This window comes from Lissotriton vulgaris, chromosome 1_1, assembly GCF_964263255.1.
Source record: "Lissotriton vulgaris chromosome 1_1, aLisVul1.2, whole genome shotgun sequence".
Lineage (NCBI taxonomy): Eukaryota > Metazoa > Chordata > Amphibia > Caudata > Salamandridae > Lissotriton > Lissotriton vulgaris.
In genome coordinates, this window is record NC_141685.1 from 200,297,869 (window position 1) to 200,303,868 (window position 6,000).

The window sequence follows — 6,000 nt, forward strand, 5'->3', positions numbered from 1 at the left end:
GACGCGTAAAGGGGCGCAGGGCGCAGAACTCTGCCCATTTCACCCCAGCATTTTGGGGAGGACACAGAATCTGGCAAAGCCAGTGGGAAGGATTTTCCAGGAGGAGAGTTCAGTGACATGATCTGAAACACAATAGTGCTGGTGATCTGGCGGGTGCATTCTGTGAGCCACTTCTGTCAGGAGCAGCCTGCCATCATGCCCTGATAACCACAACTCTAGTACCAAGCCAGTGACCTCAGCAAATGCAAAGACATTATTACTTATAGTCTCCTGCATATGATTCTTGCCATCATCATGTGAAACGTTGGCGTTATCATGTCTGCTGCGCACACTTTGTTCATATGTGTACAATTTAAGTGTGTGAACCTGACCACTGTCTTGGACAGAGCTCTTGCTGTGAACACACCATGTGAAGCATTGGTGGTTCAGTGGTAGAATTCTCGCCTGCCACGCGGGAGGCCCGGGTTCGATTCCCGGCCAATGCAAGGTTGCTTTCTTTTGACTTTGTTTTCGAAATGATATATATGAACTCAGTGGGGAATAAAATGGTAAGCAGTGACCCCGACGTGATTTGAACACGCAACCTTCTGATCTGGAGTCAGACGCGCTACCGTTGCGCCACGAGGTCCTTACACTTGCAGCCTTCGATGCCAGATGAACAAATGCTGTGGGCCTTTTGACTTATTTTCCTCTGCTTATATGCCTACGGTTATATTACAGGGCTTGGCCTTTTGTTTTCTATCCTAATTATTGAAATTGACTGCAGGTGCAGTGAGAACGCTGAGGATTGAACTATTCAGGGAAAGGATCGCACGCAGGAAAGAGCAAAGGTACGTATCTGTGTTTCATGCAGACAAAAGGCTACGTACCTGGGTGGGCTTGAACCACCAACCTTTCGGTTAACAGCCGAACGCGCTAACCGATTGCGCCACAGAGACTATTGACTGTATACATTTCCTGAGACTCAATATATGTCTTGACATGTGTGCGCCTGCCTGGAGCTTGTATTATATAAGGCGTCTTTATGCCATACAGCATTTGTCATTTGCTTAGTGTCTTGTTACTGTTGTAATTTATGATGTGTAGACTACTGTCTAATGGTGTTAGAGCCAGTATTACTACCGGTCACAGTGCATGAGACTCATACATGACTTTTCTCTTTGCCTGCTTAGCGTAGCTCCCTGCTCCTCTGTTTGCGTGCTACCAGCCCGTGAGGCGTGTGTCTTGCCCATCCCATCTTCACTGTGTTATGTTGGACTTGTCTTCTCTGTGAGCAGAGTCTCCTTCCCAGAGCAGGTGCTTTCTCTGAACTCTTGGCTTGTAAGACTGCTGGGAAAGGCCCTCCCTAGCCCCTCAGTCAGATAGATACATTTACCTGCAGAGCTCAGCTTGGGAGAAAGAGATTAGGCAGAGAGCACATAGGGGAAGGCCCACAGAGCACACTTTATTTTACATAAAAGCTCGGGCTTGTGGGAGGACAGGGACATGAGGGTTCTCCTGGAAAGAAATCCCAGGAGTATTGATGGCTAGGCCCTGAAACACAACAATCTCGGAATGGCCAGGCACAAGATGCCTCTGCAATAGGCCTGACCCTAGGCTTCCGGAGTTCTTGATCTCCAGAGGCTCCAGTGATCTAAGCCCGACCAGGGCGCGTTGGGATGGCATTAGGGACGCGTAAAGGGGCGCAGGGCGCAGAACTCTGCCCGTTTCACCCCAGCATTTTGGGGAGGACACAGAATCTGGCAAAGCCAGTGGCAAGGATTTTCCAGGAGGAGAGTTCAGTGACATGATCTGAAACATAATAGTGCTGGTGATCTGGCGGGTGCATTCTGTGAGCCACTTCTGTCAGGAGCAGCCTGCCATCATGCCCTGATAACCACAACTCTAGTACCAAGCCAGTGACCTCAGCAAATGCAAAGACATTATTACTTATAGTCTCCTGCATCTGATTCTTGCCATCATCATGTGAAACGTTGGCGTTATCATGTCTGCTGCGCACACTTTGTTCATATGTGTACAATTTAAGTGTGTGAACCTGACCACTGTCTTGGACAGAGCTCTTGCTGTGAACACACCATGTGAAGCATTGGTGGTTCAGTGGTAGAATTCTCGCCTGCCACGCGGGAGGCCCGGGTTCGATTCCCGGCCAATGCAAGGTTTCTTTCTTTTGACTTTGTTTTCGAAATGATATATATGAACTCAGTGGGGAATAAAATGGTAAGCAGTGACCCCGACGTGATTTGAACACGCAACCTTCTGATCTGGAGTCAGACGCGCTACCGTTGCGCCACGAGGTCCTTACACTTGCAGCCTTCGATGCCAGATGAACAAATGCTGTGGGCCTTTTGACTTATTTTCCTCTGCTTATATGCCTACGGTTGTATTACAGGGCTTGGCCTTTTGTTTTCTATCCTAATTATTGAAATTGACTGCAGGTGCAGTGAGAACGCTGAGGATTGAACTATTCAGGGAAAGGATCGCACGCAGGAAAGAGCAAAGGTACGTATCTGTGTTTCATGCAGACAAAAGGCTACGTCCCTGGGTGGGCTTGAACCACCAACCTTTCGGCTAACAGCCGAACGCGCTAACCGATTGTGCCACAGAGACTATTGACTGTATACATTTCCTGAGACTCAATATATGTCTTGACATGTGTGCGCCTGCCTGGAGCTTGTATTATATAAGGCGTCTTTATGCCATACAGCATTTGTCATTTGCTTAGTGTCTTGTTACTGTTGTAATTTATGATGTGTAGACTACTGTCTAATGGTGTTAGAGCCAGTATTACTACCGGTCACAGTGCATGAGACTCATACATGACTTTTCTCTTTGCCTGCTTAGCGTAGCTCCCTGCTCCTCTGTTTGCGTGCTACCAGCCCGTGAGGCGTGTGTCTTGCCCATCCCATCTTCACTGTGTTATGTTGGACTTGTCTTCTCTGTGAGCAGAGTCTCCTTCCCAGAGCAGGTGCTTTCTCTGAACTCTTGGCTTGTAAGACTGCTGGGAAAGGCCCTCCCTAGCCCCTCAGTCAGATAGATACATTTACCTGCAGAGCTCAGCTTGGGAGAAAGAGATTAGGCAGAGAGCACATAGGGGAAGGCCCACAGAGCACACTTTATTTTACATAAAAGCTCGGGCTTGTGGGAGGACAGGGACATGAGGGTTCTCATGGAAAGAAATCCCAGGAGTATTGATGGCTAGGCCCTGAAACACAACAATCCCGGAATGGCCAGGCACAAGATGCCTCTGCAATAGGCCTGACCCTAGGCTTCCGGAGTTCTTGATCTCCAGAGGCTCCAGTGATCTAAGCCCGACCAGGGCTGTGCCCGACCAGGGCGCGTTGGGATGGCGTTAGGGACGCGTAAAGGGGCGCAGGGCGCAGAACTCTGCCCGTTTCACCCCAGCATTTTGGGGAGGACACAGAATCTGGCAAAGCCAGTGGGAAGGATTTTCCAGGAGGAGAGTTCAGTGACATGATCTGAAACACAATAGTGCTGGTGATCTGGCGGGTGCATTCTGTGAGCCACTTCTGTCAGGAGCAGCCTGCCATCATGCCCTGATAACCACAACTCTAGTACCAAGCCAGTGACCTCAGCAAATGCAAAGACATTATTACTTATAGTCTCCTGCATCTGATTCTTGCCATCATCATGTGAAACGTTGGCGTTATCATGTCTGCTGCGCACACTTTGTTCATATGTGTACAATTTAAGTGTGTGAACCTGACCACTGTCTTGGACAGAGCTCTTGCTGTGAACACACCAGGTGAAGCATTGGTGGTTCAGTGGTAGAATTCTTGCCTGCCACGCGGGAGGCCCGGGTTCTATTCCCGGCCAATGCAAGGTTGCTTTCTTTTGACTTCGTTTTCGAAATGATATATATGAACTCAGTGGGGAATAAAATGGTAAGCAGTGACCCCGACGTGATTTGAACACGCAACCTTCTGATCTGGAGTCAGACGCGCTACCGTTGCGCCACGAGGTCCTTACACTTGCAGCCTTCGATGCCAGATGAACAAATGCTGTGGGCCTTTTGACTTATTTTCCTCTGCTTATATGCCTACGGTTGTATTACAGGGCTTGGCCTTTTGTTTTCTATCCTAATTATTGAAATTGACTGCAGGTGCAGTGAGAACGCTGAGGATTGAACTATTCAGGGAAAGGATCGCACGCAGGAAAGAGCAAAGGTACGTATCTGTGTTTCATGCAGACAAAAGGCTACGTTCCTGGGTGGGCTTGAACCACCAACCTTTCGGTTAACAGCCGAACGCGCTAACCGATTGCGCCACAGAGACTATTGACTGTATACATTTCCTGAGACTCAATATATGTCTTGACATGTGTGCGCCTGCCTGGAGCTTGTATTATATAAGGCGTCTTTATGCCATACAGCATTTGTCATTTGCTTAGTGTCTTGTTACTGTTGTAATTTATGATGTGTAGACTACTGTCTAATGGTGTTAGAGCCAGTATTACTACCGGTCACAGTGCATGAGACTCATACATGACTTTTCTCTTTGCCTGCTTAGCGTAGCTCCCTGCTCCTCTGTTTGCGTGCTACCAGCCCGTGAGGCGTGTGTCTTGCCCATCCCATCTTCACTGTGTTATGTTGGACTTGTCTTCTCTGTGAGCAGAGTCTCCTTCCCAGAGCAGGTGCTTTCTCTGAACTCTTGGCTTGTAAGACTGCTGGGAAAGGCCCTCCCTAGCCCCTCAGTCAGATAGATACATTTACCTGCAGAGCTCAGCTTGGGAGAAAGAGATTAGGCAGAGAGCACATAGGGGAAGGCCCACAGAGTACACTTTATTTTACATAAAAGCTCGGGCTTGTGGGAGGACAGGGACATGAGGGTTCTCCTGGAAAGAAATCCCAGGAGTATTGATGGCTAGGCCCTGAAACACAATAATCCCGGAATGGCCAGGCACAAGATGCCTCTGCAATAGGCCTGACCCTAGGCTTCCGGAGTTCTTGATCTCCAGAGGCTCCAGTGATCTAAGCCCGACCAGGGCTGTGCCCGACCAGGGCGCGTTGGGATGGCGTTAGGGACGCGTAAAGGGGCGCAGGGCGCAGAACTCTGCCCGTTTCACCCCAGCATTTTGGGGAGGACACAGAATCTGGCAAAGCCAGTGGGAAGGATTTTCCAGGAGGAGAGTTCAGTGACATGATCTGAAACACAATAGTGCTGGTGATCTGGCGGGTGCATTCTGTGAGCCACTTCTGTCAGGAGCAGCCTGCCATCATGCCCTGATAACCACAACTCTAGTACCAAGCCAGTGACCTCAGCAAATGCAAAGACATTATTACTTATAGTCTCCTGCATCTGATTCTTGCCATCATCATGTGAAACGTTGGCGTTATCATGTCTGCTGCGCACACTTTGTTCATATGTGTACAATTTAAGTGTGTGAACCTGACCACTGTCTTGGACAGAGCTCTGCCTATGAACACACCATGTGAAGCATTGGTGGTTCAGTGGTAGAATTCTCGCCTGCCACGCGGGAGGCCCGGGTTCGATTCCCGGCCAATGCAAGGTTGCTTTCTTTTGACTTTGTTTTCGAAATGATATATATGAACTCAGTGGGGAATAAAATGGTAAGCAGTGACCCCGACGTGATTTGAACACGCAACCTTTTGATCTGGAGTCAGACGCGCTACCGTTGCGCCACGAGGTCCTTACACTTGCAGCCTTCGATGCCAGATGAACAAATGCTGTGGGCCATTTTGACTTATTTTCCTCTGCTTATATGCCTACGGTTGTATTACAGGGCTTGGCCTTTTGTTTTCTATCCTAATTATTGAAATTGACTGCAGGTGCAGTGAGAACGCTGAGGATTGAACTATTCAGGGAAAGGATCGCACGCAGGAAAGAGCAAATCTGTGTTTCATGCAGACAAAAGGCAACGTCCCTGGGTGGGCTTGAACCACCAACCTTTCGGTTAACAGCCGAACGCGCTAACCGATTGCGCCACAGAGAGTATTGACTGTATACATTTCCTGAGACTCAA

The 6,000-nt window shown here is 48.9% G+C and overlaps 12 non-coding genes across 12 annotated transcripts; 4 read left to right on the forward strand and 8 right to left on the reverse strand.

Annotated features, from left to right (window-relative positions):
• The first annotated feature begins 414 nt into the window (after nt 1-414).
• On the forward strand, nt 415-485 carry TRNAG-GCC (transfer RNA glycine (anticodon GCC)). The gene has a single exon. It is a non-coding gene; the product is annotated as a tRNA-Gly (tRNA).
• Nucleotides 486-556: 71 nt separating this feature from the next.
• Nucleotides 557-628, reverse strand: TRNAW-CCA (transfer RNA tryptophan (anticodon CCA)). The gene has a single exon. It is a non-coding gene; the product is annotated as a tRNA-Trp (tRNA).
• Nucleotides 629-864: 236 nt separating this feature from the next.
• Nucleotides 865-938, reverse strand: TRNAN-GUU (transfer RNA asparagine (anticodon GUU)). The gene has a single exon. It is a non-coding gene; the product is annotated as a tRNA-Asn (tRNA).
• Nucleotides 939-2,083: 1,145 nt separating this feature from the next.
• Nucleotides 2,084-2,154, forward strand: TRNAG-GCC (transfer RNA glycine (anticodon GCC)). Its single transcript has one exon. It is a non-coding gene; the product is annotated as a tRNA-Gly (tRNA).
• Nucleotides 2,155-2,225: 71 nt separating this feature from the next.
• Nucleotides 2,226-2,297, reverse strand: TRNAW-CCA (transfer RNA tryptophan (anticodon CCA)). Its single transcript has one exon. It is a non-coding gene; the product is annotated as a tRNA-Trp (tRNA).
• Nucleotides 2,298-2,533: 236 nt separating this feature from the next.
• TRNAN-GUU (transfer RNA asparagine (anticodon GUU)) lies at nt 2,534-2,607 on the reverse strand. Its single transcript has one exon. It is a non-coding gene; the product is annotated as a tRNA-Asn (tRNA).
• Nucleotides 2,608-3,768: 1,161 nt separating this feature from the next.
• Nucleotides 3,769-3,839, forward strand: TRNAG-GCC (transfer RNA glycine (anticodon GCC)). The gene has a single exon. It is a non-coding gene; the product is annotated as a tRNA-Gly (tRNA).
• A 71-nt stretch (nt 3,840-3,910) lies between these two features.
• Nucleotides 3,911-3,982, reverse strand: TRNAW-CCA (transfer RNA tryptophan (anticodon CCA)). Its single transcript has one exon. It is a non-coding gene; the product is annotated as a tRNA-Trp (tRNA).
• Nucleotides 3,983-4,218: 236 nt separating this feature from the next.
• Nucleotides 4,219-4,292, reverse strand: TRNAN-GUU (transfer RNA asparagine (anticodon GUU)). Its single transcript has one exon. It is a non-coding gene; the product is annotated as a tRNA-Asn (tRNA).
• Nucleotides 4,293-5,453: 1,161 nt separating this feature from the next.
• Nucleotides 5,454-5,524, forward strand: TRNAG-GCC (transfer RNA glycine (anticodon GCC)). The gene has a single exon. It is a non-coding gene; the product is annotated as a tRNA-Gly (tRNA).
• A 71-nt stretch (nt 5,525-5,595) lies between these two features.
• Nucleotides 5,596-5,667, reverse strand: TRNAW-CCA (transfer RNA tryptophan (anticodon CCA)). Its single transcript has one exon. It is a non-coding gene; the product is annotated as a tRNA-Trp (tRNA).
• Nucleotides 5,668-5,896: 229 nt separating this feature from the next.
• On the reverse strand, nt 5,897-5,970 carry TRNAN-GUU (transfer RNA asparagine (anticodon GUU)). The gene has a single exon. It is a non-coding gene; the product is annotated as a tRNA-Asn (tRNA).
• Nucleotides 5,971-6,000: the final 30 nt, after the last annotated feature.